Source organism: Sus scrofa, chromosome 16, assembly GCF_054392235.1.
Source record: "Sus scrofa isolate SSC_HxYL_T2T_F1_AM1 chromosome 16, Sscrofa_HxYL_maternal_Yorkshire_Landrace_v2.0, whole genome shotgun sequence".
NCBI classification, from domain to species: domain Eukaryota; kingdom Metazoa; phylum Chordata; class Mammalia; order Artiodactyla; family Suidae; genus Sus; species Sus scrofa.
In genome coordinates, this window is record NC_139398.1 from 75,065,546 (window position 1) to 75,073,797 (window position 8,252).

At 34.1% G+C, this 8,252-nt stretch overlaps 1 pseudogene; it reads left to right on the forward strand.

Moving 5' to 3' along the window:
- Window positions 1–476: 476 nt before the first annotated feature.
- Window positions 477–1,213, forward strand: LOC146395657 (serine/arginine-rich splicing factor 10 pseudogene; annotated as a pseudogene).
- Window positions 1,214–8,252: the final 7,039 nt, after the last annotated feature.

Consider the following 8,252-nt stretch of genomic DNA (forward strand, 5'->3'; position numbering starts at 1 on the left):
TAAAGCCAATGAACAGCAAAAATGAACAATGCAGAGGAACGAATAAGTGACTTGGAAGATAGAATAATGGAAATCACCCAATCAGGACAGCAGACAAAAAGCCAAATGAAAAAACAAAATGAAAGCAGTATAAGAGATCTATGCGATTATATAAAGCATACCAATCTATGTATAATAGGGATCCCAGAAGGAGAAGAAAGAGAAAAGGGGATTAAAAGTGTATTTGAAGAAATTATGACTGAAAATTTCCCACATCTTAAGAAGGAAACAGATATTCACATATAGGAAGCACAGAGGGTCCCAAAAAAAGATGAACTGAAAGAGACCTATACAAAGATATATTATAATAAAAATGGCAAAATTTCAAGAAAAGGAGAGGATTCTGAAGGCAGCAAGAGAAAAAGAGTTAATTACAAGGGAACCCCCTTAAGGCTATCGGCTGATTTTTCTACTGAAAAGCTGCAGGCCAGAAAGGAATGGCAAGATATATTCAAAGTTCTAAAATGAAAAACTTGCACCCTAGAATACTCTACCCAGAAAAATTATTATTTAAGGAGAATCCACCACCAGAGCTGAACCCATTAGTGTCCCTGCTGAGACAGTATCTGTGCCCCCCTCCAACATGTCTCCGTTCTTAACAAACATGACCAACAATACCACGTCTGAAGATTTGTGACATGAATTTGGCATCATGGTCCTATAGTTGATGTGTATGTTCCACTTGATTTCTATACTCGTTGCCCAAGAGGATTTGCATATGTTCAATTTGAGGATGTTCATGATGCTGAAGATGCTTTACATAATTTGGGCAGAAAATGGATTTGTGGACACAAATTGAAATACAGTTTGCACAGGGGGATCAGAAGACTCCAAATCAGATGAAAGCAAAGGAAGGGAGAAAGGTGTAACCATGCTATGATGATTATGACAGATAAAGGCATTCTAGAAGCCAAAGTTACAAAAGAAGGAGATCAAGAAGTTGGTCCTTTGATTACAACGATAAAAGATCTTATAGTCCTAGAAAGAGTAGACCAACTGTAAGACCAGGCGTAGCAGAAGCCATACTGACAATGATAGACCATACTACAGCTGGAATACCCAGTATAGTTCTGCTTACTACACACCAACAAAGAAAGATCTGAGAAAGTGGAAAAAGAACAAAAGAAGGGCAGTTCAAGTGACCAGAGTGTGGGTGGAAGGTGCTGCAGTATGAATACTGTATGAATATTTTGACTCTGGTCTGAAAAGATAAAAGAATGTTATTGAAACCACATGGAATAACTGAAGACCCTTCAAGTTTGAAAGTGAGCATTTTAGGACAAATGAAAGGAAATTCAACTTTGTACCTGTGGAAGTTAATCCCTAAATCTGAATAGTTTATATCGGTTCATGGGAAACAGGTCCATGTTAAATTATTGGAAACTAGGATGTCTGAATGTCAAGGAAGACAGCCACAGTCTCTTACCGTGCCTCATTGGTCTGTCTCAAACTGAATTGGGTGAGAAAAGGTATGGTCCAATATAAACTGTCTTGGTTATCTTTTAAGTCAGTTGTATTTTTGCTGTTGGCAAATCTTGCCTTTGTTTATTCCAGTGCCATGTTTTCCACTTAATGGTTTGCTTTGTTGGCATCTGAGTTTAAGTAAACCTGTATGCCACATGCGGTTTAAATCTTCCTTAAACACTCTCCCAAGTAAATTCCAGTTATAATACTTGACATCCAGCTAAAAGGGTCCATCTCCTCTCACCTCTTTCCTAGTCAAGTATATTGAGCAAACATTTACTGAGCCCTTGCTGTAGGCGAAAACTGTGCTGGGTAATTGGGGAGAAAAATAGATGAAATTCGCTTATTCAATAAATGTCTACTGAGCACAATATAGTAAATCATTACAGTATGGCCTCATTGTTTTGTTTGAGGTGTATTATTCATAACAATATTTTACACCATTTATATCCTGTGTAATTATAAAACCCAATATACTATCAAAGATAAGTAATTTTGTGGTTATTTTCCATTAAAAAAGTATATAGTATTTGCATCCCATTAGTACAAATAATGAAAAAACAATTTCTTCATCTGTAATAAACTGATTTATTGTGCAGTGACTGTAATATACTAGAGTTATATTAAGTTGTTAACTCTGCCTCCTCAAACACATATTAGGAAATAATCCTCCAAATAAGTATTTAACTTTGCATCAGATATAAAGGAAACTCTGGGTGCTATAATTAAACCATGTTGGGGCAGACAGAGAGCTGTTATCCCACTTATTTAGTATATTCTGTAATTGAGAAAATGTTCAACAAATTATACTTTTTTAGTGATTTACATGTACATTTTATAGGGGACATGTCTGTGTATAGTGAATAAATAAATTTTATAGTATCACAAAATATTTTGGATTCATAGTTCCTTATTAGGATATGAAGTTTACCTATACATCAACTTCATCACTTACATATTTTATTTTTGTCTTATTTCTGCCACTTTTAAATTTTTCCATGTAAAGTTATTCATCTAAAAATGTGGAAGTGTTTAAGCTTGTAATTTATAAAGATTTTGAAAATATACCAGAATACACCTAAAGGAGATATGAAATGGAGGTCTTTTTAATTTCTGTTTAATTCTTTAGTTTTTTGAACTTGCCCAAGATCACACAGCAAATAAGATGGAGGTACTAGATTAATGTTTATGGTTTTCCACTTGTTTCCTATTTGTTTCTGTTCTTTTTTAAAACAAATTTTTAATAACAATGTGATTAATATAATGAAAGCTAGAGTTCAATTAGAGGGAAGATTTAATAATTTATAAAAATAATTTAATTATAAAAGGCATTTTGTTTGTAGCTTTCCTGAATGAAAGAGAGGCTAAATGTAATCCAAGATCTCATAGCTGTAGTGACTCACTCTTCAGCCTGGCTTTTCAGATTTTAGTCTCACTATACTGCATTTTGACCTTATTCCTGTTTGTAAAATTCTGAGATATTTTGAAGTGGGGAGGCTGTGACTCAAACAGCACAGTGGTAGCTCAGGAGTTCATCTTAACAGTGTTCAATTAGAAGGTCTTTCCAGCTTTTAGGAGTTCCATGCATAAATTGTCCTAATTGATAAATGAAATAAGCAACCTGTTTGTCTTCAACTATTGACATCTATGCATAGCTAGCTGTTATAGAAAATGTTCCTTCTCTTGGGTTTTTTTTTTTTTTTCATTTGCCCCCTCCAACAGTGTTGGTTATGTTCATTGTATTATTTCTATGTATTCCTAACAGTTGTTTCACCCCTATGTTCAAGGGATGGGATTCTTTTCTATTTGGAATAATAAGCGAGGCATGCAAATTCATTTCATTGATAATTGACACAGTAGTTTGTAAATAAGTAAAAAAAGGCCTTTGTGTTAATTTTTTTGTAGATCACATCTCTTTGAATGCTAGATAATGAAATAAAATGGTCTAGAATCCAAAAAATCTTGGATTTTTTTTAGGTTTAGCTCTGCCTTACAGATTTGTGACTGGGTAGGCTTTCGTCATTTGTATAAGAGGTTTGAGATGTACTCTGTCCCGCTTGTTTTACAAAGTAATTGCCTATGCGAATACAATTAAACACTAGAAAACTTAAAAAAAAGAAGAAAAAAAATTATTATTTAAAATAGAAGGAGAAATAAGGAACTTTTCAGACAAGTAAAAATTAAAACAATAAAGCAATACTAAAACTATACTTTAAAAATAATATTGAAAAGTCTCCTCTAAATAGGAAAGAAGCAATAAGATATAAGATGGAGGAAATCACAAGTGGAAAGTAATCACTTAAATAAGCTGGTATACGGATCAAAAAAAAAATCTATTTCTGAAGGTGATGATAAACACAAGGAACAACAAAAGGACAAACATAAAGATGTAAAAAAGGACATCAAAATCATAAAATGTGTGGAAGAAGAGTAAGAAAATCTAGACTCTATTTTAGGATATGTTTGAGCCTATATGACTATCACCCTAAAGCAAGCAGATATAAGTAAGGGGTTAACATACTCAAAGACTAGGGTACCACAAACCAAAAACAAACAATAGATTCATAAAAACCAAAAAGAACAGGATACAAGCATAAAATAAAAGGTAATCATCAAACCACAGTAAGTAAAAGAGAGGAACAAAGGAGAACCATAGAACCAACTGGAAGATTTAAAATGGCAATAAATACATATTTATCAATAATTACCTTAAATGTCAATGGACTGAATGTGCCAATCAAAAGACACAGAGTGGCAGACTGGATAAAAAATAATAGCCTACAATATGCTGCCTATAAGAGACCCACCTTAGGCCAAAGGACGCACATAGATTGAAAGTGAGAGAATGGAAAAAGATATTTCATGCAAATTAAAATCACAAGAAAACAGGAGTCACAATATTCATCAGACAAAATAGACTTTAAAACAAAGGCCAGGATTTCCCTTCATGGCTCAGTGGTTAACAAACCCAACTAAGAACAATGAGTATGTGGGCTCAATCCCAGGCCTCACTCAGTGGATTAAAGATCTGGCACTGCCATGAGCGGTGGTATAGGTCACAGAGAAGGCTCAGATCCATGTGGCTGTGGCTGTGGCATAGGCCAGCAGCTGTAGCTCCGATTTGACCCCTGATCTGGGAACTTCCACATGCCATGGGTGTAGGCATAAAAAGCAAAAATAAATAAATAATATAAAATAAAGGCCATAAAAAAATACTACTTAATGATAAATGGATGAATTCAAGAAAAGGACACTACGCTTGTCAACATATAGGCACCTAATAAAGGAGCACCCAAATATATAAAACAAATACTAACAGATATAAAAGGAGAAATTAATGGGAATACAATAACAGAAGACTTTAACACCCCACTCACAACAAAGGACAGATATTCTAGACAGAAGATCACTAAGGCAACAGATACTAAATGACACAATAGAATATTTAGACTTAATTGATATTTTTTAAGAACGTTACATCAAAAAAACAGAATATATATTACTTGCAAGTGTACATGGAATATTGTCTAGGTTTGACCACATACTGGGGCACAAAACTAACTTCAGCAAATTTAAGAGTACAGCTATTATTTCAAGCATCTTCTCTGACCAAAATGGCATGAAACTAGAAATCAAAGACAGGAAAAGAAATTAGAAAAAAAACTGACTACATGGAGACTAAAAAACACGCTACTAAAAAAATAGTGGGTCAAAAATGAAATCAAAAAGGAAATTTAAAAATACCTCAACACAAATGACAATGAAAATACAACCATACCAAATCTATGGGATGCCACCAAAGCAGCACTTAAAGGGATGTTCATAGTAGCACAGGCCCTTCTCAAAAAAAAAAAACAAGAAAAATCTCAAACAACCAAACTTACCACTTAAATAATTAGGGAAAAAAAAGAAAACCTAAAGTTAACAGATGGAAGGAAATAAGATCAGAGAGGAAATCAACAAAATAGAGATTAAAAAACAATTTTTTAAATGTTGGTTCTTTGACAGGGTAAGCAAAATTAACAAACCTCTGGCAAGACTTACCAAAAAGAAAAGAGAGAGAACCCAAATAAAATAATAAATGAAATAGGAGAAATCTCAACTGATACTGCAAAAATCAAAAAAAAAAAAAACAAGAATACTATGCACAATTATATGTTAACAAATTTGACAACCTGGAAGAAATGGACAACTTTCTAAAATCATACAGCCCCCAAAAAATGAATGAAGAAAAAATAGATAATGTGAACAGACCAATTACTAGAAGTGAAATTGAGTATATAATTTAAAAAAAAAAAAACTCCCTACAAACAAAAGTCCAAGACCAGATGGCTTCACAGGTGAATTCTGGCAAATATACAAAGAAGTTATAAAGATCTTTCTTAAATTCTTCCAAAAGATTGAAGAAGGAACACTCAGAAGAACATTCTATAAAGCCTAAGACCAAAACAAAAGATACTACCGGAAAAGAAAATTATAAGCCAATTTCTCTGATAAATATAGATACAAGAATTCTCAACAAAATTTTAATAAACCAAATCCAACAACACATAAAAAATCAATCACCATGACAAAATGGGATTCTTTCCAAGTTCACAGGATGGTTCAAGATATGCATATCAATCAATATCATACACCATATTAGCAAAAGAAAAGTCAAAAATCACATGATGATCTCAATAGATGCAGAAAAAGCATTTTACAAAGTTCAACATCCATTCATGGTAAAAACTCTTACCAAAGTGCATATAGAGGAAACATATTTCAACATAATAAAAGCCATTTATGACAAACCCACAGCCAATATAATATTCAATGAAGAAAAGCTGAAAGCCTTCCTGCTAATATCTGGAAAACAAGGATGCCCATTCTCACCATTTTTATTCAACATAGCACTGGAAGTCTTGGCCAAAGTAATCAGACAAAAAAAGTTACAAAAGGTATCCAAATTGGAAGGGGAGAGGTAAAACTATCACCGTATGCAGAAGACATGATACTATATATAGGAACCTCTATGAACTCCACACAAAAACTACTCAAACTAATAAACAAATACAGCAAAGTAGCAGGATCCAAGGTTAACATTCAGAAATTGGTTGGATTTTTGTATACTAACAATGAAATATCAGAAAAGAAGTGTTAAAAAAAATACCTTTTAAAATGGCACTGAAAAAATAAAATACCTAGGCATAAACCTGACCAAGGACATGAAAGACTTACATGCAGAGAACTATAAAAAACCTTAATAAAGGAAATTAAATGGGATTCAAAGAAGTGGAAAGATATCCCATGATCTTGGATTGGAAGAATTAATACTGCTAAAATGGCCATACAACACAAAGCAATCTACAGATTTCATGGGATCCCTATCAAATTACCCATGACATTTTTACAGAACTAGAACAAATGATCCAAAAATTTATATAGAACTCTCATGTGGCTCAGCAGTAATTAACCTGACTAGGATCCATGAGAATGCAGGTTCCATCCCTAGCCTCACTTAATAAGTTAAGCATCTGGCATTGCCATAAGCTGTGGTGTAGGCCACAGACATGACTCAGATCCTGTCTTGCTGTAACTATGGCATAGGTTGGCAGCTATAGCTCTGAATCTACCCCTGGCCTGGGAACTTTCATAAGCCACAAGTGCAGCCCTAAAAAGACAAAAAAAAATTTATATGGAACCATAAAAGACCCAGAATTGCCAAAGCAATCCTGAGGGGGGGTAATTCTTCCAGACTTCAGACAATTCTACAAATCTGTAGTAATCAAGACAGTATGGTATTGGTACAAAAACAGACATAAGGATCAATGGAACAGAATAGAGAGCCTAGAAATAAACCTAAGGTCAATTAATCTTTGACAAGGAGGCAAGAACATAAAATGGAAAAGACAATCTCTTCAGCAAGTGGTGCTGAGAAAATTGGACAGCTGCATGTTAATCAATGAAATGGAACACTCCCATATCATGCACAAAAATAAACTCAAAATGGCTTAAAGACTTAAACATAAGACATGACACCATAAAACTCCTAGAAGAAAACATAGGAAAAGCATTCCCTGACATAAATTGTAGAAATGTTTTCTTAGGTCAGTCTCCCAAGAGAAATAAAAACAAAAACAAGTAAATGGGACCTAATCAAACTTATAAGAACAGCAAAGGAAACCATAAATGAAAAGACAACCTACAGAATGGGAGAAAATAGCTGCAAACAATGCAACCAGCAAACATTTAATCTCCAAAATATACTAACAACCATACAACTCAACAACAAAAAACAAACAACCCAATCAAAAAAAAAAAAATGGGCAGAAGCCCTAAATAGATATTTCTCCAAAAAAGAATACGGATAGCCAGTGGGCACATGAAAAGATCCATTTCTCTAATAATTAACAATGTTGAGCAAATCAAAACTACAATGAGGTACCACATCACACTGGTCAGAATGGCCATCAAATAACAAGTGCTAGAGAGGGTATGGAAAAAAGGAAACCCTCCTACAATTTTGGTGGGAATGTAAATTGGTATAATCACTATATGATCCAGCAATCCCTCTCCTGGGCATATATCTGAACAAAACTTTCATTCAAAAAGATACATACACTATTGGGAGTTCCCATAGTGGCACAGTGGTTAACGAATCTGACTAGGAACCATGAGGATGCGGGTTCAGTCCCTGCCCTTACTCAGTGGGTTAACGATCCGGTGTTGCCATGAGCTGTGGTGTAGGTTGCAGACACGGCTAGGAT